The sequence below is a fragment of the Gallinula chloropus genome (assembly GCF_964237585.1).
Source record: "Gallinula chloropus genome assembly, chromosome: 2".
Lineage (NCBI taxonomy): Eukaryota > Metazoa > Chordata > Aves > Gruiformes > Rallidae > Gallinula > Gallinula chloropus.
This window is the reverse complement of record NC_140086.1, coordinates 98,670,771-98,694,580: the sequence shown is the minus strand read 5'-3', so window position 1 is coordinate 98,694,580 and position 23,810 is coordinate 98,670,771.

Here is a 23,810-nt window from a genome sequence, read left to right as displayed (position 1 = left end):
AGTAACGCATTCTTTTTCTGAAAATGTTCCCAAGACTACAAAATGTTTTATGTGTCCTTTGAGTTTTGAACACCCTAAGTACAGTAGCATATGTCTGTGCTGTTTAACCAAATCCTCCAATGATTGGAACTGCTTCTTTTTTTTCTTTCTTTTTCCTTTTTTTTTTTTGGTCAGTGTATGTATGTGTATAGAAGGGAATATTATTTATAGCCATCTAAGGTCTGGCACAGCATTTTTGAATCTATGCCATTCAACACATCAATGTTACAGTTGTTCTATATTAATCTAATTGTTTTAACAACACAGGAAAATTTGTTCTTAACTAAATTATATATATATTTACATGCTCTACAGTTGTAACCTGTTGGATAATGAGGTCCTAAAGAAGAATGTTTCAGCACTACCCTTTACATTAATGTTAAAAAAAATAAAAATCACCAGAAATGCATACCTATTCAAGGACCTCCCAGTATTATTAAAGTCTCCAAGAAGTCTCAGTCTAGCTAAACTGATGTAGGATTTGAAGTAGTAAAGCTAAGGAATGTAGTTTCTGCAAAGAGAAACACCATAGGACATGGTAGAGTAGAAAGATTTCATAGAATTCAAACACGAGATGGCCAAAAATATTAGAGTAGGTAAATAAAATTGTAATAGTCAGTTAAGCCAGCAGGAAATGGGACAGAGAGTTTACACTATGTTTCTGTTCTGGAAGGCTAGTGTCCTTGTGTTTGGTAGTATTTGCTTGTATCTTATCAGCAATGTGTTACATCATACCCAATGACAATTTCTGGAACTGCTATTTTAAAATAAAATCAGAAAAGTCTAAGTAAAGACACCAGCTGATTAGGATTTAATTTCTGAAAGAGATAAGTACTTTTTCAGTCTAGTCACATTCACTGAATCTGAAGTCGGTTCTTTTCTAAGAAAGTAGCCCAGTTCTGTACTCCACAGAAAGCTGCACTGTTGGTTATGGGATGTATAAACTTTGTGATTTCAGCTTATACATGCCTGGGCATGCATGGATATATACGTATACAGGTTCTCACATGTGCATGCATATGCTTCCCTCCTTTCCTCATTTATTCTTAAAACAATGAAAATATTTGCACATCATATTTTTGGTCTAGCTTTTGGATCCAAGTAGACAAGTAGTCTTCTGACCACCCACTAGGCTGACAGTACTGACTTTGATGGGTAGAAGAAATATTGGAGTGATGGGAAACAATAACATTAGGAGACTTAAACAACGCCTATGTAGATTAAGGTAAAGTCACATTGGGGGCTGGTGTTGAGATCAGATTTTCAGACACGGCTAATGACTCATTCATGGAGCTGCTAATGAGGAAACCCAGAAGAGGGAACCAACATGAGGAAACCATTGAACCTGAGCAGTGCTTCAGGCACTTCTGAAACTATCACTCACCTAAAAAATACACAGCTACAATTGTGAAGTTTGTAGTTAAAAATCAATCGTCAATGGGTTTTCAGCATCCTTCTTCGGAGAAATGTGAACATTGACACCAAAATCCTGCACCCATCTTCTCAAAACTGTTAGAGTAGAGATTTAAGATACAAAGTAATAATTTCCAAAGGTCAAGGTGATTGCATCACACTGGGATTAAGGCCATCATAAAAACAGGCTCAAACTGCCATCACAGACAACTATCTGAATTTTACTCCAGGATCTAATCACAGTCCATGTCTAATAGAAAAGTGATAGAGGAAGTACAAAATTGGACATGAAATAGGACTATCCTATTGTTTCCACATAGAGGTTTCATACTGGAGAGTTAATGATTTCAAACCAATAGACCTCACCGAAGTTTGAAAGTAATAATTTACATGTATGTGTTTATGAAATGGCAACAGCTATTTCAGTACTTCTTACTAATATACTTCCAATGCACATATATCTTTAATTGCCTAGCTTCTCTGTGTTATCTTTTACTATTCTTAATCTGGGAAGTGTTATGGGATAAGATTTATCACTTTAATTGTTCTAACTTAATAGTGTGGATTTTCGTAGAAAATCTAATTTGAAATGGCAAAGGGTTAATTATGGAATTTTCCAAGGGAATTTCCCAAGGAAAGAAAAAGATATGGGCTAAAATCAATGAAATGCTAATTTTAGAATCTAATTTCTACTTCTAATTTTTCTTTACAAGGTACTCATATATTAACCCTACACATGGAGAAACATACGCTTTTAATGTTCTGAATGCCACTCCACATACAAGCAAAATAGAGCATGTGTAAAATAAGAGCCCTAAGTTTTTCATTTGATTCAACATATTTACACATCTGATTGAACGTGAATATCTAAAGACTTGCATGTGACATTTTAATTATAAATAGAAATAATTAAATGCAACAAATTCAAATTCTCTTTATCTTCATAAACTCAGGTTTCTGAACTCTTCAGAAGTTCATGGCTATTTGCTTGTTAACCCCAGTTTGACAGATTCTAGTTCTTTGAGAGATTTTTATATTGTTATGTGAAATGGGATAGTTTTGGGCAAACTAACATCACACAAGATATAAAGCAAATCTCTGTTGCCCCACAAACATGTATATAGGCACAAGCACAGATCTCTGCTGGGAAGCAAGTCCCAAAACAAAAAAAAAAATGTTTTGCATGTGAAATCTGAACCCAGAGCCTTGCATCTTGGGGAGATGCATAGTGTCAACGGATGAGATTTGTTTTGAAGAATATTGTGCATTTAGGGAAAACAATATTTCAGAGAAAAGTCTCTGGCTTCCCAAAGAACCAAAATCCAATTCCTGCACTGACATGCCTAGCGACCACTGAAGTTTAGACAGAAGAACCTCCCCTACCTTTGACCTTTTCAGAGGTATTCACCAAAACTACAATAGCACACAAAGCAAAAACTCTCTTTAGGAGAGTACTTCAGCTAGTCTGCCCCTTTTCTCCCTAGTTCCTCATATCTGCTAATGGCTCATTGGTTGCTATCTCAACTGGCCTATTTTGTTTGTTCAGACTGAAAAAAGACAAGTCCATCTTCTCAGGAGGTTGCTAGTGCAATGTAGCAATCTGCAGTGCTGACTTCTCATGAGATTTTCTGATGTGAGCCAGACGTTATGTCCCAGAAAGAAACATTCTCTTTAAAGGGCAGTAAATCTGTACAACAGGCCAGTACTCCTGCATCTGTGTTTCTAGTCCCACATACATCTGTAGACAATTAATTTGGTCAGCCATACCAAGCCTTCTCCTAGAGGGGCCACCAGGTCTGAGTACACAGGAATAAGATACAAGGAAACTGGCTTCATTTTCAATGTTGCCCACTCACCATATCAAGTTGAGTAAATCAGTTCAAATAAATGATCAAACTGCCCTGTTTCGGACACTACAAAGTGGAAATGACATATAACCTTCAGACATTTGCAAGGCACTCTCAGTTACCTGAATGGCTTTAAAATTTTATTTTAAGCAAATTTCAAATAAGCCTCAGAAAAATCCTCCAAATCCTTTTGCATGGCAGCATAAGTTGATCATCTAAAGCCTTCAGGCTTCTTTGTGGAAGTCACTTTCCCTGCCCACGCGTGAGCGTGCCCTTACAATAAACTTTGCAAACCTCTGCACTTTGCTGGCAAGACATTCCTCATTAACCTCTCAAATAGGCCACTTGTACCCTGGCTATTCAATACATTCAGAAAAAGACAAAGTTTACAACTGGCAAATGGAAAAAAGTAATTTTATTCTTCATATATTAAATAAAACTAGAATCTCGGGTCTTGTAGCTGCTATACAAATTGAACCTGTCACGTGCAGCAACTGTACAATGGGGCTTACGTGCTTGTCTCTTCATTCAAGCTGTCAGCTGTCCATCAAATTTGTAAATAGTACTCAGATTATAAATTATTCTATCACCTTTGATTATTTATTTACACATGTGGGGGGGAAATACAAATCTGTCCAAGCACAACTACTAATATATGGTGTATTTCTTTATGCGCTGTAACTCCACTGGTAAGGAATTAATTGGAAAACACCTATTTTCTCATATTTATATCCTTTGGAAAATCCTGCTTCTAATCGTATCTTTTAACATTCATCTGTGTGCTTTACTCAGCTGGAAGCCTATCTAACAATGCACTGTAGTTTATGTCTGGCCTCTAGATGATGCTACAATGCTTTTAACTCTATGGCATTTAGTACTGCTACACACAAAGCAACTTTGAACTATACTCAAACCATTTGGTACAGTAGCTTAAAAGCAACAGAAAAGTGACTCTGTTTACAAGGACCAGAAGCATAGCAGGACTGAGATCTTTTTCTCTAGAGGGTTTCTACTGCAAGTGGATTGATGTTAAACACAAAAGAAAAATGTTATTGGAATTGGTTTGCTGCATTCCATAAAGAAGACTCTGTGACATCAAGAGTAGATCAAATTTAAACCCTGCAATCTGTAGCAACAGCTCTTGAAATCCTCATCCTGCACCCTCAGATTTCTCCACCACCATGAAGTGCCCCTCATTCCACTTTGATCTCCCTCATGACAAATGCATGTGGCTCACTGGCAGACAACCCTTGGCAAAATGTGATAATTATCAAAGATTCCCCTAGCTGCAGAATATACTTTCCTGATGACTCAGCCTAACTGCACAGCACATTAAGTGCCACGACTTTGTCCAGGCAATCCCACTGAGAAACAAGTACCTCTCACTTTGGGGAGCACTTGTAGCTGAGTAAACCTTGCCTGAGTAGACCTTGGCTGTTTCCTAATCCTTCTGTTTCCCGTTCCTCAGCGATGGCTTCCTGTCCACCTGCTGCCCAGATCCATGAAAGGATGCAGGAAGTCTACATTTATGGCTCCAAGAGTAAAAAGTTGAAAACAAGAGTTGCAGGCAGGTCACCAAGATAGTAAAAAAAAAAAAAAAAAAGATTGTTTGACTTGTGGTTGGGTTTTTTTAGAAAATCAGATAGCATGATAGCATAGAGCAAACTAGTGAATTTTATCTTAGATGCTCTCCCATTTGGCATCTTGGAAAAAGTCTTAATGTTGTTAGAAGGATGTGATGAGGTTCTGACAAGTAATAGAATGTCACACAGAAAAAGTTACCACCTTCAAAACTACAATAGTGCAAGTGACATCAGTGGCAAGTTCTTTGTTTTAATCCCTAGAAAAGAAGCTACATTTTTAAAATTTTATTTTTTTTAGTGATTATAAATCTGTGACTAGCCAATGGTAGCCAACCTTCTACCATTGTTATGCCTCGCTGTCACTCAGAAGCTCCCACCAAAGTTGTTTGGTAATAAGGTCAGTGGAGACATACTTTCTTTAAGTCATTAACATAATAATAATAATTCACAGATAATGCACTCTAAATAATGGATATATTCCATTTTCTTCAGGATGAGAGGCTGCAAAAAGCCCATTAATTTGTGGTGTTGATTTTGCACGTGATACTGTCTCCTCATGTCCTGGCAGGAAGTCCAAAGGACTGGTCTGTTGGAAAGGCTGACGTTCATCCTGACGTCCATGTTATTGGTTATATCAGAATGCCTAGAAAATCATCCCTACTTTGCCATGTAGTCTGTTTCCAGCCCCAAAGGCCAAGGGAATCTCCTGGCTTACACACTTCTCTCCCCGACAAGCTGACCTTTCTGTAGCACGTTTCTTGATTAAACTACCTGTCAAATACACAGACTGGGGCCCCTATAACCTGGAGAAGAAGGTAAGAGAATGAATTTATCCTGTGCCCAAATGTGACTATTTGTAGTTCACTTATATGAAAGAAAGAATTGCCTGGAGGCCGGGCTCAGCATCATCCAGTCGCCTGCAGCCAGATGAGTCCCTGAAAACTGGGGGAGAGGTAGAAGGGAACTCGGTGTCTCGGTTTTTTCCCCTCTCTCTAGTTTTTCACTCCCAGCTGCTGCCAAAGACCTCAGCCTCTGTGATCCGTAGATAAATATGTCAGTGCCTACAGTTGCGTGGAAGATTATTTATGGGAGATGGGGGGAGGGAGTTCACATTTGCCTTGCATGAGGTAATCAGTTCCTGTGTATACCTCAGGAAGCTGTTACAAGGCTTAAAAAAATTAAGAGGAGATTATTTTATGCTTTCAGGGTCCTTCTAAAGTGTCGCACAGCAGTTTCTCTGAGCATATGGACCTGTAGTTACACACAGTGGTTCACAGATCAGCAAGACAGCAAAGTCTTTCAAAAAGGAGGTGTGGAAAAAAAATACCAAGAGGACCAGCAGCTGAAGAATAGTCACGGCTACAGCTTCTGACAGCTCTTCAGGCTGGAGAGAGTGTTTCTTATGACAGCTCCTTTAACATTAACCACTTCAATCTCTTGATTAGGCGGCGACGGCACATCAAGTGCTGAAACAGATGGCACTGCCACAGTGCTCCTCCTGCCAGCTGCCTGGGAAGAAGCTCTCTCTGCCCTGTAATAAAAATGGCATGAGTTCAGGCAGATTCCCATACCACTCACTCCCTGCATCATAGGAGAGGCACCTCAGGAGCATGGCACAGGGACAAGCAAGCCTGTGAGGTAGAGGCTGATCAACATCCAGGTTCTAGCTAGCCCGAAATCCCACATACTTACTGGCATTTCAATTCATTTCCAGTTGGAAATATAAAAGGAAAACATGGCAAATTATGACATACATGTGCAAAATCAGAGCCTGGTTTGGAACTGAAAGGCAACATGATTTATTTTTTCTCCTTTTTAATGGTCTTCTAGGTATTTCTTTTCAATAGTAGCTTACATTTTCACAAATGCCCTTTGGTGAATGTAAAAATAGCCCTACCATGCTAGGGTGGGAAAGATTTCTGAGCAATGGCATTTGTCCATTTAAAAATATTTTTGGTTTCATACTTATTTTCCCTTTCAGATAAGTTTATTTCACTTCCATTATCATAATACAGCAAGGCACAGTTCAGCACAGTCTTCTATAAGACTGATCATATAAAACAGGTGCCTGGGGTTATCAATCAATCCTTGCCACTCTTCCCAGTTTTCAGACGAGAAATGAAAAGTATGTTTTGGTTTTTCTGTGGATTATCTCTAGCAGAACCAACTCCCACACAATAATTACTGGAGAGCAGATAATGTCGAAGCACATCTCACTATGCATGGAAAACATAGGAGTGAACAAAATCTACACAATATAAAAGACTGAGGTGTGTAACTCCAGTAAAGGTTTTTCCTGTGAGAAAATGGGGCCAAATAACGGAGAGGCTTCTTCTTTCCCCCACTCAGGTGGTGTGTAAAAATGCTTGCTTCACAGAGCTTCAACATTAAAAAAGAAAAAAAAAATCATTCTACAATAAAAGCTCCAAACAACAACTTTCTATAATAGGTTATTGTGAAGCAGTGTCATTTCATTTGTAAGAATTAGTTAGTCAAGATACACACAGTAGGGATGTGATTTGCTTTACCTACCTGCCAGCAACATTCATTTCTCTATTACAGATCTCTGACATAGAATAAAACAGCTGAAAGAGACCCCAAAAGTATTCAGCCTCCACAGCCATATTGTACATTCATTGGAATTTTTCTAAGGAGCCTACACTTTTTGGCACTATTTGAAAGAGGAAAGAAGGCAACAGTTCACCTGGGGCTCGATGTGCAATCCAGGAGAGGAAGTGCATTGTGCCCACCTTGACCAGCTCCAGCTCTGAGTGGACCAACCACAACCAGTGACTGGCTGAGGTTTAATCAGATGCTGACAGGGGCACAAGGCAAGAGAACCATGAATTCTTCCTGAATGCAATTCAGATGGAAAATTTTTTTGAGCACCTTTGTTTCAGCAACATGAGGTTAAACTGGACCAAAGCCTTGAGTGGTGGGGATTTTAATCTGGGAAGAGATGCCCCAGACCTTGTTTCTTGTGTGGAAGAATCATGGCCTCTAGGCTAGGCAATGAAGTTAGCAATAGTCTGAAGGTCAGAGCAGAACGTGCAGCATGTCAAATGATTCAGAGAATAAACAGACTCAGGAAGGGCAAATACACAGGCTCCAGAGGAAACACAATAGACTGACCTTCTCAACTTTCTTTCTTCAGCCTACCACATCACCAGACGTAAGCACGGGCAAGGAGATAAAATAAATGAAAGATGGCTCTCAGCAAGTGGTCGGATTTTCAGCTACTTGCTGCTGAAACTGCCTTGTGTAAGAGTGCAGGGACGAACACAAAAACAAGCAGAGTGTTTCTAGCCAGCTGTTTCAGCTTTAGTACCAACCTGAAAAATATTAGCAGATGTATTTTCAAATAGTTAAAAAAAAATACAGAGTGAGGTGAGGAAAGTTTTAACAAACATTCTGTTGCAGGTACAGAATTGATATAATTTCTTAGAGAAGACAGTGGGCAATGGATTTATTTTAATGTATTGTACAATGTAAATAGCAATTAGAGCTAAAGAAAGCATTTCAGCTGGCTGTTGTCTGCCAACAAAATATAAATTTTGGATTACCCAAACTTACCACAAATACACATCAAGCTCATCAGATTCTCACAGCCAAAAAACATTCTCTATAAGCCAAAACATTTCATTTCAAGATTTTCAAAACAGAATACTAAGATTCTAGTCTCAAAAGGTTTCAAAAACATTTTACTTTTTATTCAACAACAAATTAAAATGAAACCAAATGTTTAACCTGGAACAGTCCCCCACACCCTTGATTAAACCGGGGGGAAGAAAAAAGTCAATTATTTGCACAGCTGGACTACTAATTAGGAAATAAAGGCAATACAATTGATGTCTGACTAGTGACTACCACATCCTCCTCCAATGTGGTCTTAGAATAAAATAAAAGCAAGAAAGACTAAAGCAGCTTTGAACAACAGCTCTTTAGCTGAAGGCTGGATCTCCCAGCATAGCCAGCCCCACATTAGCTGGAGGCTTATATCACTAAAATACTGCTATAAAAGCTCTGCGAACACAAGAGAATTTGTGTAGGTGAAATCACCACCAAGAAGTTAATAACTGTCTTTCCCTTGGAGAAATAAATTCAAGCCAAGCATACAAATATAAGAAGTTTCCTTTATAGATTTGAGATCCAAAGCCAAGAGGTGCTGCATAAGGGTTTCACTCCCCTTGAAAATATTCTCCAGCAATAAAAATGGACCACAGACTAAAAGGAAATAAAGCAAGAGGAAGGAGCTCCTCTGCCCTTACGCTGAGCTGACCCTGGACTGATGACAGCTTCATTTTCCACTTGGCACGGGATGATTTTGGAACTCCCCCAACTGTATGAGAAGTGCTCCCAAAAATCCCGTGGCCCACTTGTGACCTGAAGCAGCGTACAGCACTGTGGGTGAATCAGATCAGTTAACACCTTGTCAGATTTGGAATAAAATGAAATAAAACCTAAAAAATATAATACAGGAGAGGGACAGAGAGGAGAGGGAGAGGGAGAGGGAGAGGGAGAGGGAGAAGGAGAGGGAGAGGGAGAAGGAGAGGGAGAGGGAGAGGGAGAGGGAGAGGGAGAGGGAGAGGGAGAGGGAGAGGGAGAGGAGCACAGTCCCACATTTTCTGGTTAAAGGATGTGATCAGAGCAGGGCAGCTTTCTTGTTCCTTTCCAAACTAAAAACCAGACCCCATTCTCCCATGGCTTTCTCGCACACAGTAAGTTTTCTGTGTTTCTGAAGTATATTCAAGTTAAAAACTGCTTGTTATTTCCAAGCAAACATTAATTTCAACTGCATAAGTGCCCAAAAAAAGAGAGATCAATCCTCAGCCTGGCTCTGCTCAGTGACCAAAGGGGTGGGAAATGGAGTGATTGTCTGTAGCCAGATCCTGAACTAGCATAGCCTCAAACACAGTAGAGGCAGCCCAGGATTTACTGCCATTTATGCAACAAGCTGGACTTTACAGCAGTGGTGGTTTGGCAGAGAATGACTCTATTTTGCATTCTCTGTGCTGCAAAGGACTTGTTTTTGCTGTGTTCATAACCAGGGAAGGAGTTCCCTTCTGTCTGTGGCCACAATGTGCCAGTAAATCATATCCAGGACAAGCCTTTTTTGCACTAGAGTGGTGGCAGAGCTGCCGGGCAGAAACAAGCTACTCAAAGGTTTCTAGCACTTTGAAGCATGAAGTTCCAATCCTATGTACAAGACACACTGATCCAGCTGCAACACACACCTTACCCTCTGACACAACTGGCACGTAGGGCATTTGGCAGCCACAGACCTTGGTTATTCCTGAGAGGCAGGAAGCGAACGGCCTTCTCCTCAGAAGTGGCAAACACCTAATTGCTTCTCTACAAATGCGGTCAGCAGAAACTCTTCCTTCAACATGAAGTTACAAATGTATTGCTGCCTGAGAGATTCTGAAAGCCTTAGTCATCAGTTTTAGGGCAAGGTACATGCAAGCGGCCTCGGGACATTACAAAGGATTACTGCACGAATAAAACCAATGTAAACTGGTTCCTGAGCTGTTTGTTTCTCCTTCCATACAAGATCATTGTGGTTTGGTGTGTTATCTTTTCTACTCTCTGATTTTTCTTTGCCTTCAGTAAATTACAATAATTTCTTAGTCCTCTCCCTTGAAATGCTCCAAATCTTGAGTGCTTTTCTGTAATTGGAAGATCATGATTTCAGTATATGAGGAATTCACTGCACCAACACTTCTTTTATCCTAAGTGCATTACGAACTACGAAATGAACACCTTTCTGTAGCAATGACAAACAATAAGTCTCATAGCTGGGTGGACATTCTGGCTGCATTCAGAAATGCCACTTGCACAGTCAGGAAAGAGGACCACAGCCAACTCTCTACTTCCCCAGCTTCTGCTACCATGGCTATTAACATGAAGCCAGCTTGGGGCTAGAGGTAACAGAGCCAGGGATAAACCAGTATGTCCCAGAGTCCCATGCTTCATTCTAGAGACTGAAGTATATACCCCTGTGCTGCACTGCCTGGCACTTACATTGACGGAGTGTGATGCAAGCTCTGCCTTGTTTTCATCTGGTGTAATACAGTACTTTGTATTTAAGACCATACCAAAAGAGCTTAAATTCCTCCTGGACTTGAGGCAGCCTGGCAGACTCTCATTTTAATAGTGCTGCTTATGTCAGATTTGAGTGGGTACTCAATGTATGGGGCAATGTCCATATAAAGTGACTATTGATAATTAAGAGCTCAGTACACGTAAGTGAATACAAGGACATATACTGAATAGTAAAATCACAGCGACCCAATGACATCAACAGCAAACATACTTGGTGCCTGGCACCAAGTAGTACCTGAAGGTCTGGCTCCACTGATGGTTTTGCTGACAGTTAATATCTTGAATGCCTTTTTGCCAACTGGCCTCAACCCTGTTAATAAAAAGCCCTATAGAAACCTGCTCATCTAAGGCTCATCCAGCAGCTGAAACACAGGCCTCTAATGCCACTTGTGTGTTACTAGATACCTAAGACACTTGCACAGATCTGTCAGATAAAGCACTGGAGTCTCTACCATCATGACCAAGCAGCCAGCAGCTGGAGAAGACAACTATGGGCACCTAAAGCAACATTAGGCCCTATTTCAGGAACCTGCATCTCTCTCTAATACACCTCATGGGCTATTATTGTCATTTAGGCCAACCTTCTGCCCTTAAAACTTCAGTGAGCAACTTCTGTCTCTAACCCACTTGAGCTAAAAAGATACCCAGGTCTGATTTAAAGGTGTTTATAGTGACTGAGCTGCCACAGATAGAATCTATAGATAACTGAATTATCTTCAAAGAAAAGGTTCAATCTTTTAAATGTGCCCCTAAATCTTGTCCTAAAAGAATTGAATTCACCATCTCCAAGGAGATACTTCACTTAAAAAAAATATATTGGGTGAAATCTTGGACACAGGCTGTAATTTAGTTTCTCAATTTGTATGTGCTGCCTGAATAGCTTTAAGATGTTACAGCAGTTGGTGTCAATTTATTCCAAAGGATTATAATCATACACTACAAGTCACAGAGATGCCAGACTAAAGCCATGTTGCTGCAGGATTCAGAATATTTTGGGCTGGGGATTTACTGGTTTAGTACCTCTTTTGTTCATTCCAAAACTGCTGTCATATTTTGAGTCTTACAGAGTACTGGCTTTACAAAGTTATGTTCCCTCATAAATTAAACTGCTTAGCAAAAGTGCTTAGTAATGAATTTACATTTTGGCTTAAGCAGAAACCTTTTTAATTTGTTGTACTACAGCCTGTACTCCTTGTGGAGCTATCAGCTAATTTAACAGCCTCCTTTTCTAGCTTCCTTTTTAGTTGAGGCTTTCATGTAGCCCTTCAACAGATTTGATTCAGACTCCAGGATTCACAGAAAAAAAAGGTCATTTTCCTCTGTCACAGGAAGAAGAGAGTGACTATTAAAATGAACAAGGATTATTACACAAAAAGTAGTTTCATCACAGATTTTGTCAGATCCCACCCAAAAGGAGCTTTAAAAAATACAGAGTGGTCCATATATAAATTTAATATAATGCCCAAAATGACAGTAATACTTCTCAAGGGATTTGTGAGAACAAATTCACTAGTTTTTGAAGGATGCTTTCAGAACAGCCTTTTTCTCTTTTGCCTTGTTTTGCTGGTTATCTGAAAAGAGGGCTCAGTGTGAAAGCATAGGCTTGATCCCATGGGAATGCAGTACATGTGACATAAACAAGTGATTTTACGTGCTCAACTATTAAGACACATTTTGGAGGAGTTTTGAGCCAGCTTTGAAAAGCCAGTGTTTCAAATCTGTGCTGTGGCCTGTGTAAATTCATGGATTAAAAAAAACAAAGAAGGGGGAAAATGTTACTCGATTTCTGAATGTGTATTTTTGGAAAGCTAAATTCTCTGAAAACATTTCATACCAGTAGGTGTACACTTGAAAAAATCTACTACACCTAGAATTGTTCATAGGTAGGTGCTACATGATGGATCTGCTGGGAGTGAGTAGAACTGATGTCCTAACTCAAATTGTTCTTGTTTTTATTGGATTGCACCTGTGCTTTAACATCAACTCTATTTTTAGCATTTCATATGACATTAATACAAATAAATCATATAAGGCTTGTTCTTAATGGATTTTTAGCATGCATACATATCGCGCACTGCAGCATAGTTCCAATTCATATTAATCATAGGAGGATAATACATTGGACAATAAAGCACATTTTTGACAGGTTTGTGCAAGTTTAGATTTTCTCAGCCCAGATCTCCTTTTGCTAGAATCATTCTCTACCTGATTTATGTTTCAACACTTTCCTAAGACATCCCTCAAGCCTGTAAGATTGTTAAGTACATTGCTGCAATCCAGCTTACTATTCCAAGTGACTGCATGTCTGAATCAAATATTAAACTCCATTTTAGGGCAATTTATGTTCCCAGAAAGCTATATAACAGCTTTTATTTTCTCTTCATACTGATGCCCAATGAGTCTTGCCATTTGATGCCATTTTAAAGAGAGAAAAACAAAATGGAATCTATTCTCACAAATCATGTAAGATCTGTGCAGTCTCAATGCCACACCCTTTTTCCCCCAGCAAAAAAAAAAAAAAAAAAAAAAACAAACAACCAAACCCAACACCCAAACAAAACAAAAACAAACTCAAATACCCCCACCAAAGCATCTACCTTCTTGTTACAGGTATCTTCCTCCCAGTCAACTTCTACAGTTTCCACAGGAACTAATTAGTGATGGACCTGACATAGTATATTCCAAAGCAAAATCACAGATTCACAGAACCGTAGGGGTTGGAAGGGACCTCAAAAGATCATGGGGTCCAACCCCCCTGCCAAAGCAGGTTCCTTAGGACAGATCACACAGATCGGTGTCCAGACTGGTCTTGAATATCTCCAGAGCAGACTCCACACACCCCCTGGGCAGACTGTGCCAGGGCTCTGTCATCCTCACCTGAGTTCTTCCACATGTTGGTGCAGAACTTCCTATGTTCCAACTTACAGACATTGCCCCTTGTCCTGTATCCACAGACAACTGAAAAGAGGCTGGCTATTTTCCCCTGTGTCCTACACTTGAGATATTTATAAACATTAATAAGGTCCCCTCTTAGTCTTCTTTTTTCAAGGCTGAACAGCCCCAGTTCACTCAGCCCTCATAGGGCAGATGCTCCAGGCCTTTAATCATTTTTGTAGCCCTCCTCTGGACTCTTTCCAGGAGATCCCTGTCTTTTTTATACCAGGGAGTCCAGAACCGGACACAATACTCCAGGTGGGGCCTGACCATGGCAGAGTAGAGGGGGAGGATCACCTCCTTCGACCTGCTGGCCACTCTCCTTTTAATGCACCCCAGGATCCCACGCTTCCCAAGGCTGGGTTCAGATTATTTGCCCCCTCACCAACTGCTATCCACCCCACGGCCATTTGCAGAACTTAGTTACTGCTGCCTTTCTGTGTCCTAATTGTAAGAGGCAGATACCCAGCTTCAGGAGACCTCAGAACGTGCTTCACAGAGGTGTGCTGATCTGAGGCGTTCCCTCAAACCAAGTTGTCTATTGGTGTAAATGCCTCACACAAAATATGCTTGTTTTCCTCTTCAGGGCACCCCTGTTTGTACTGCTGTTAGTGCAGCTAAGATTCCCACATGACCCTTTTCTTCTATTTATCTTGTATCTTTGAGCACTAAAGCCCACAAACACTGGGAAGCATATTGGAAGTGTCGAACGCTGTGTGCACAAGCAACTTCACGTGCACTTGGATAACTGTAAGAGTGGTGGCTGACACAGCAATCGGCAACAAAAGGTTGGATCAGCTCCTAGCCAAGAAAAGCTTACCCTAGCACCTGCAAGATTTCCTCTTACAGTACCTCACCTGGTAGAGTTGCTGCTAGTGGGTGATAAGGGTTTTGGCTATCATATTTTCCATGCAACAGGAAATATTTTTAACCGAATGTTTAACTGGGCTTTAGCTTAATAGAGACAATGACCACACGGAATTATTGTTATTGGGGACATGAGCCTGCCTATGATTCTGGACCCAAATAGTTGTGCTCTCATCACTGCTCTGCATAGAGTACTAAATTTCGATGTTAACTTACTGCCACACTAATACTCTATATTTCAAAATTTGGGGGCCAAATATTCTAATTGAGTTCCAAGTTTTGCAGCCTAGGATTAAGGTTCCAATGGCCATCTCTAAATAAAGCTGAAATCACAAATGTGAGCATATTTTTGAAGACGGATGACCCAAGTGCCAATCTAAGTACAACTCAGATTTCACTGACCAGTAATTTTCAAGAAACCCTGGCCACACTGACATCAACAACAAAACTGAAACCACAGATTTTTGGCCTCGTTTTACATGGGTATATTTTAGGCTGATATAGAGGCATCACAGTTGAGTACATTTTACAGGTTCATAAAGTCATCAAAGTGCAAATAGCCAGCCCCATGCTTAATAGAGAGAATAGTCTTCTGGGTTTTGGGGAATGTAGAAGAATTTGTGTATGTTTTTTAACCCCAAAATTAGTCATGCAGCACTGTTGTCAGTGAAAGATCACCACTGGATTTCAGAGTACTGACTCAGACACTCAGTGAACAAAATAGGAAAGGTAGCAGTCAGGTATCTCAGTTCGAGGCTACGATTTTATTAGTCTAGGAAGAAGGAACGTGGCAGACCCAATTGTTAATCAATGCCTTCCACATCAGAGTTTTTTTAAATGAAAAAAACCCCAAATGGTCACAAAGGCTGAGTATACTTCAGGTTTACTGAAATGCAGCCATACAGACCAAGACAAAGGAGTTCCCCAGTGTTCTGAAACAATCAATGTTTATATAAGTTGGTTTGTGATCCATATTACTCAACTGTATCATTCTATTTTATTGAACACATTAATGTGAAATAAAGACCCACATGTTCATTGTACACAGCCTGAGAGCTCTTCCAGCAGAAGAGAAATAAAAAGTAATTAGAAGAATAGCTGACTAAAAGGATTTAAAATTTTATTGAGACCTCTGGCTTATATAAAGCTTGCATTAAATGTTATTCATCTGAATGTTCCACTCACCTCATTCCTTTTTTCAGACAGAAAAAAATGAATGTAACAGTTTTTTCAGCATGAATAGCCCTATATTATCAGAAAGAAAGACCAAAAAAAAAGTACAATACATATGGCAGCAAAATAGTCTATCATAAAATACTGCCCCAGGACTGTATCACACCGATCTAAGTCAGTCAACAGCAAACAAGAAAGTATGCCTTGGATATTTGATCTATCCTTTTCTAATTAAGATGGAGGTGACCTCATTCCTGTTTCCACACACTCATGGAATTACTCTAATTTCAGAGTCAAGCAATGATCTCACAAGGGCCAAGAAATTATTGCTTAGGCCTGATATATCCAGGTCAATACACTTTAAAGCTACATGCTATGTTATTACATTATTCATTTAAAAAGATATTTAATGTTCCTTTCATAGATTTGTTATTATGTCAGCAATGTAACTGTGTAATAACATTATCTGATATACACACATAGTTATTTGGTGGTCCTTTTTGGGTTTTTTTTTAAAGTTTTTCTAATTCTCTTTTCCTGACTTCCTTTTGATGTTAAAGGTTTCCTACAAGTTTCACCAAATTTTCCCTTGCACCAGTGGCCGTAGTGGAGCTTTGCCAGTTTCTATTAGGAGCTCTGTCAGCCCTCCTCTTCCCAGTGAACTGAAAGCCATGAATCCATTTTACAGAGAGAATTTTGTCATGAGTAATTGTAAATTCTGCTCCTTTCTAATGAAGACAGGCCTGCACAGTTTAAATCCACATACAGTGAGCATACTGTTCAGTTAAGGTCTAAGTTATAGCAGTAGAATTGTCCTTCACTCTGAAAGAAGAGAAGGCTACACACTGACCCCTGAATGGGTACCACTATAATACACTGCTGTTCTTGCTTGTCTTCTAGTTGAGAAACTACAAGCCCATTATAGTCATCAATCAACTCTCCCAAGAGACACAGAAAGCAGATGTACTATTGCTTCTATTTCACCAAAGCATAACCGAGGAAAAATGCTTTTCCCAAAGTCAGAGAGGCCATAACAGAACCAACAACAAAAAAAAAAAACCGCCAAAAAAACACCCCACAAAAGTTTCCAGTCTTTAAACTCAGAAACTATCTTCCAATACTGCTAAATGAAAGGCAAGAAAATTATGTTGAAAAGACTTTCCTTCCTAGAAACAGGGACCTTCCTGTGAATTAAGAATTAAGAAAGGACATCAGCCCTTAGAAACTATATCTATCTTGGAACAGCATTTGTTTCAGTGAAGAATAGGCCAGGAATATCTTGTCCCTACTACTGATAAGAAGTTTGCAACATGGATTGAAAATGTTTGTTGACTTTTGCCCTAATGCTCCCAATTTTCTCTTTTGAGTTTGAATCAGCTATTACACTGCCAAGAAGGCAGAATCACATAGCAGTTACTTGCAGCAGGAAAAAAAAACCCTCACAAAAAAACCCACACACCAAAAAAACCACAAACAAAATAAAACAAACAAACAAAACCTACCAAAACCAGAGAACCCTGCACAGGGAAGAATTTTGAAACGCTATTTCCCATTGCACCATTCAACCAGAGCCAACAGTATCAGTAAGATTTAGAGAGTTGAAGAAACAGGGAGAAATAGGTGCTGCTTTTAAAGGCTTTTTCAAACACAGTGCTGTAATTGGAATCAACAGCATAGTCCAGCAATTCTGTCTCACTGATAAAAAACATATGTGGAAATATCCTTCTCCAGGAGGACCAGATGTCCAAGGCAGTCAAGGATTTGCAAGAAATTGCCCCCATCTGCCTCTGTATCTCAATTTGCCTAACCTATTGTGCAGCAGCCATTCTCCAGCATACCTCTAGCACCCAGAGGAGATCAGCAGCAATTTTTAATAAAGCCTCTTTATGCCTGATGTGGACCATGGAATGAGCTTCTTTCTTTCTACATCTCCATCCTTTTTTTTTGTTTTTCTCTATCACTAGGCTTATACAGCAACTTCCTCAGAGGTCCTTAGAGGAAACAGTTTCTTTTCCATACATTAGACCACAACAAAATTAGTGCCATTCACATTGATGAATTGTGAGATGTAGTTAATCGATGGAGAGGACTATGATCTCAGCGAGCTGTCCTTTTACAGATCTGGCCAGAGAGGCTTAAAACACTAGTACTCCCTGATTACTGACACCATCCCTGCACTGACAATTACCATCCGCTCAGCCAAACAGTGCAAATAAGCCCGCAACGTACCGCAGATATCCCAGACAGCTTTGCCAGCATGTTTTTTAATAGTGAGACTCTAATGAGAGCTTCAGATAACATTTGCCACTCATTCCAATATCCTATCACTCTCCCTTTTCTATTTGGAGCCTTATTTATACATGTTGGTAGTGGCATTACCCATGGAGGGACTTTTCGGCTTGAAGATGAGATACTGTCATATATGTCAGAGAAGATCAAATGAAGCTTTCCAGTATACTGCCCCAGAGGTATTAACTTCTTAGGGTGGCTCTCCTTTTTCCCAAAGGATTGAAATAATCTGCCCAGAAAACATGAGCCTGGCAGTCAGCTCCAACTGTTTTAGTAGAAGACTAGGGGAGATCCTGGTATTATTTAATAACTGTAGCTTCTGGCAAGGGTTTAACATGCACACTTAAGCACTGTATTTAGCTCCATTTGTCTGCATGCTAGATTGGATCTGTGAGGCACTAAAGTACAGCACAAAATGTGGTTACGTTTCCTCTGAGAAATTCCCGCTCCCTCTGGGTCCTGCCTTAACTAAGAACCATTATTTTTCACCTGAGGCAGGTTCTCCTTTGCAAAGCTAACAATTTTATAGTTGTAAATAAAGAAACAGAAATAATCAGCCATGCAAGTATTACTACAACAATAGAGCCTGTAACTATCAAAATGTCATCTGAAGGCTGCTGTTTTCTCCACTTGTAGCTCCACAGGGCTATAATTTACCTCAGAAATTTGGTTACAACAGATGAGAGCGGAGGTTTCTCAAACCGAGCCAAGTGAATCATTTTCAAATAGCAATCCTAAATATTACTCCACAGACCACATATGGCAAAGAGAACACTAACACAAAAGATAAAAAATCCAGTAACAAAAGATTTGCCTCTGTGAAGCAATTTGTCTCCATACTTAAAGACTTTAGGTGTGATATAAGTTATGCCTTGGAGTTCAGTAGAGTCTAATGTCATGAAGGAATACTGTAATGCAGCTATTCCTGTGGTATGATTGCCCATTTTTTCACTGTGAATCTTGCAACAAAAAGAAACAAAATTACCTTAAAATGCCCCCAGGAGAATCTTATATCATGCCCACAACCTGGTTTAAAAATGCAGAGCAATATGTTTTCTGCATAAAATAGTATATCGCAAGTCTGGCAGCAAGAATAAACCCAATTCAGAGGTAACTGGAGTTCTCAGGAAATATCCCATTCCTCCACGAATGGGCAGAAGACAACCATAGTCACCTCTCCATCCTATGCCTGCGTCTCTTACATGCTCACAAATGCACAGAAAGAGTGCTTATGGCTGTGTCAGGCTGCTACAATACAGCAGCAAAACCCACCAGCAGCAACGTGGAAGCTGATAAACAACTGCTGACCCTGGAGTCTCACAGACAGCGTTCTGTATACCAGGAGCACTGTGCATAGCACATTTCAATATTGGCTAGTTGTTATGCTGTGTCATGTACGTTAAATAAGTCAAAATACCCAAATTCACATGCTGCTCACATGCAAAACTCAGGTAGACTCACAGGTAGGCTCCTGGTCTGTAGCAGAGCAGTGTTCACAATCGCCTCACAATGGAGAAGACTTCAGTAGAAGATCTGGGCTGAGAATTCTTCTAAGAGAACGCTTGTTGCTGAATAGGTCAAGAGAGGTCCTTCTCCCTCTTTATTCTGCCCTGGTGAGACAGCACCTGGAATATTGTGTCCAGTTCTGGGCATTTCAGTTCAAGGACATAGAACTCCTTGAAAGAGACCAGCGCAGGGCCACCAAGATGATTAAGGGAGTGGAACACCTTCCTTATGAGGAAAGGCTGAGGGACCTGGGCCTGTTTAGCTTGGAGAAGAGGAGACTGAGGGGTGACCTGATGGAAGATGGAAGATGGAGCCAGGCCCTTCTCAGTGATGGCCAGGGATAGGACAAGGGGCAATGAGCACAAGCCAGAACATAGGAAGCTCTGTGTGAATATAAGAAGAAGCTTTTTCATTGTGAGGGTGATGGAGCACTGGCACAGGCTGCCCAGAGAGGTTGTGGAGTCTCCTTCTCTGGAGACATTCAAAACCCCTCTGGACACATTCCTGTGTGATTTAGTCTAGGTGATCCTGCTCTGGCAGAGGGGTTGCACTAGGCGATCTTTTGAGGTCCCTCCGAACTCCTAATACTCTGTGAAGAGCACAGGGCAATATGCCAGCAATACCCATCCCAGCTCCTGCCTATGTTCAAGAAATGGGCTCTCTATATGCAGCCAAACGGGGCACCTCTGCAATGCATTCAACATCATTGCCCTGCCAAGGAGGCCAGGAGCATGCTGAGAGAGGGGCCTTGACCCTCTGTCTCTCTGAGGGCAACCAGATAAAACCAAACACTGGCTTTGAGACCTCCAAACAAGGGGAGAAAAAAAATCTCAAAAATGAAAAGCACAAATAAAGCTTCAGCTAAGTTCTGCACTCAGCTTTGTCTTCTTGGATATTAATGTTAATGAGGAACGACAGAAGAAAGAAATGGGACCTTTCACACAAAACATGGATTACAATAGATGCGCCAATAAAGACAGGGAAATCATTTTGTCAGCAAGAGGTCTGGAGACATGTATGGATATTGATTAGGAGGGAAGAAAAATGCTGATCTTTCTGTCATTTCTGTATGTGTGTCTTTAACATCTTTCGCACCTGAAAATGACACAAAAATGCATAGATAGAAAAAATATATCTCTGTACTAGCCACTTCTGGCCACAGTTACAGGTATTGGTAAGGCTCATCTCCATCTTCAGATTTTAAAAACAACCTTAACTAAAAAGCATGCAGATACTATTTTTAGAGAAAACTAATCTTATTTATATACAGCTAGTTACAAATGTGAAATAGAACATTCACTCTTTTCTGCATGAACTAAAGACATCTGGATTATTTTATCCTCCTATCATTGTCTGGCTGTGATATTGTTGAATATATGAGTGTGGAGAGTGCCAGAAATTAATTCAATTCTAGAACTTGCATTATATTAACAAACCGGGGGGAGGAAAAAAAAAAAGGAGGAACATAAATCATGATTCCCTTTACCCACACCCTACTTTAGTAAGTGAAATGTCTGGCTTCTTGTTCCTAATTTGTTAGAAAGGTTTTAAGCCTTTCTGGTTAGAATTCCACTATAACTTTGAGGGTTTATTGTACTGTGAGGTTGACTGAAAACAAGATGTGTTTTGAAAGGGTTAACTTGGGCAACACCCTACAGAAGGCAGCAACTCTGCTCAAAGGCTAACACTTAGAATGGAATAAAAAAATAAACCACTATAGACTAGAAACACAAGCTTGTGTTCTTGAAAGAAAACTGTCTTCCATCCATTCCAAAACATCAGTATGCTATTCCAATTAAATTACACCTTTACTGTTATTTGTAACCCTGCTTAGTTTATTTCATCCCAAACATATGCTTTATTGATTGGTTAGCATCAGTTACAACTTTCCTTGCTTCTCTTTGCAACTCATACTTTCTGCACACTGATCCTCCAGCTTGGTCAATGTGGTTTTTTCCATCAAAACAATCACATTTATCCCTCAGCTAATCTGAAGCCAACTTTTAAATGTTTAGCCCACAAAAATAATCCACAGCCATAATATTATTTATATTGTTTGAACTGTAAAAAAAAACCCAACAGGTTTTTCTGTTGGGTTGGCTTATTTTTTTTTTCTTTTCAGACACAGAGGAGAAACCAGATCTAACATACTCCCTGTTTGCAATTTTCTTCCAATAGTTGCTAGGCAATTTTCCTGGCAAGGAAGTTTTAAGAAAGTAAAGCACAAATCTGCTCCAGGTCAGGTTTATAGTTAACCTTGTCCAGTCTAGTCACAGTTGCAGCGACTTCACAGGGCTGGTGAAGCAGGAGGTAGCTAGAGTTACTGTTGAGGCAATCTCAAGATACAGACAGTCTGTCTTTATATCAGAGATAGCAGATTCCTGTGGGCAAGACTCTTCAAAAGAGTAGGCAGCAAGAAAATGACAGCTTCCGGAGTTTGTGAAAATGTATGACAATTTGTGGGTTGGTCTCCAGTTTTCCCCTTTTCCTGAGGAAAAGAATGTAAAGTTAGAAATGGACTTTGGACAAAGAGCAGCATTTCTGCATAGGTAATCCATGTGCCAGAGCAAATCAGAAACATTTGAATACTAGGCACTGAGAAATATTTTGCCCCATAATTCAGTACTTTCTCTTCATAAAGAAATCATCAAATGGATACGATTTAGAAGCTTTCACACCAGAGACAGGAGTTTAGGTGATCAAAGAAACCAGGCTACCATGTGCAGAGTCAGTCCCTGCCCTCATCAGCCCTTCATTTTCCCCCTATGCAACAGGAATCACCAGCTTCCTTCGCTAACAGGCATCCACATCATTTGAATGAAAGTCGGTATAGTGCCTGACTTTAGTTCCCCAAAAATCCTGCTTTGGTGTTTTCCAACACAACCTGCCTATTTGACATCTTCCTCTTGGCTCTTCCAACAATCTTTAATATGATCCTACCAGGCTCCTGCCATTGTTCCCTACCCACAAATGACTGCTATTATGTCCCCATTAAGCTATCTTGTTTCCCTTAAAACTCTATCTGGCCCAGAAAGGAGCAAAGATAAGATTGTTATCTTTCTCAGCAAGCCTTTTTTCCATGTGCAATACATGATTTGAGAAGAGAACAACCAGAAGGTGGAAGCTGAGGCTCTTACCTCTGATTTTCAAAGGTATTTGGGCACGTGACTTTTGCTTCTATTAAAATGAAACTCTCAGAGGCACTTTGTAATAGCCTCATTCCCAGTTTATAAAACACAAAGCTGGTTTGGTTAATTTTGTAAGTCACACCAATGGAATAAAATTGGCACATATTAATGATCTGCCAAGACCCCAACAGTAACATCTCAAGTGACTCAGAGGAGGCTAGGCAGAGACTGTACTTAGCTCACTGCAAATTAGAAACATAGGAAACTTAAGAAAAAAAAAATAGCAGGCAAGGCAATATTCTGAAGACCAAAAGCTAAGTCATAACAAGCTGAGAGGAAATACTGAAAAATCAGTCAGAAAAGAAAAAACAAAACAAAACAAAACAAAAAACACTCATACTTTGGCTGAATTATTAACATTCCAGAATTTGTAAACACAGCAGAAATTGTTTTCCTGCTATATGCTGAGCAGGGAGAAATGGAAAGTCAGAGAGCGAAAAAAAGAGCAAGTGGACAGTATGACATAACCCGGATAGGAACAAAAGGAGCCCCAGCATCCCTGAGTGATCAAAAGCTTTTCTTCTTTGAAATTTTTTTCAAGCAAAAACCAAAACAACATCTTTTAAGTTCTTTATCACTTTTGGACATGTGGTTCATTTAAAAAAAAAACAAAAACAAAAACAAAAACAAAAAAAAAACCCAGAAAAGAAAAGAACCCAGAGAAAGGTTTTTGCTGACCAACAGAAGATGATGTGAGTGGTTGTATGTCAATATCAGTATGCTTGTAGCAGCTTGGGCTTTGGATTTGCAGGGTGTATGGGAAAGCATTCTGTCTCAATAAGTCCATGAAAGAATAAAGGAAAGGAAGAGGATTCTCAGATATACTAATTTGTATTTTACCCTCCCAGTTCTAATGTCTTTATCTTGTC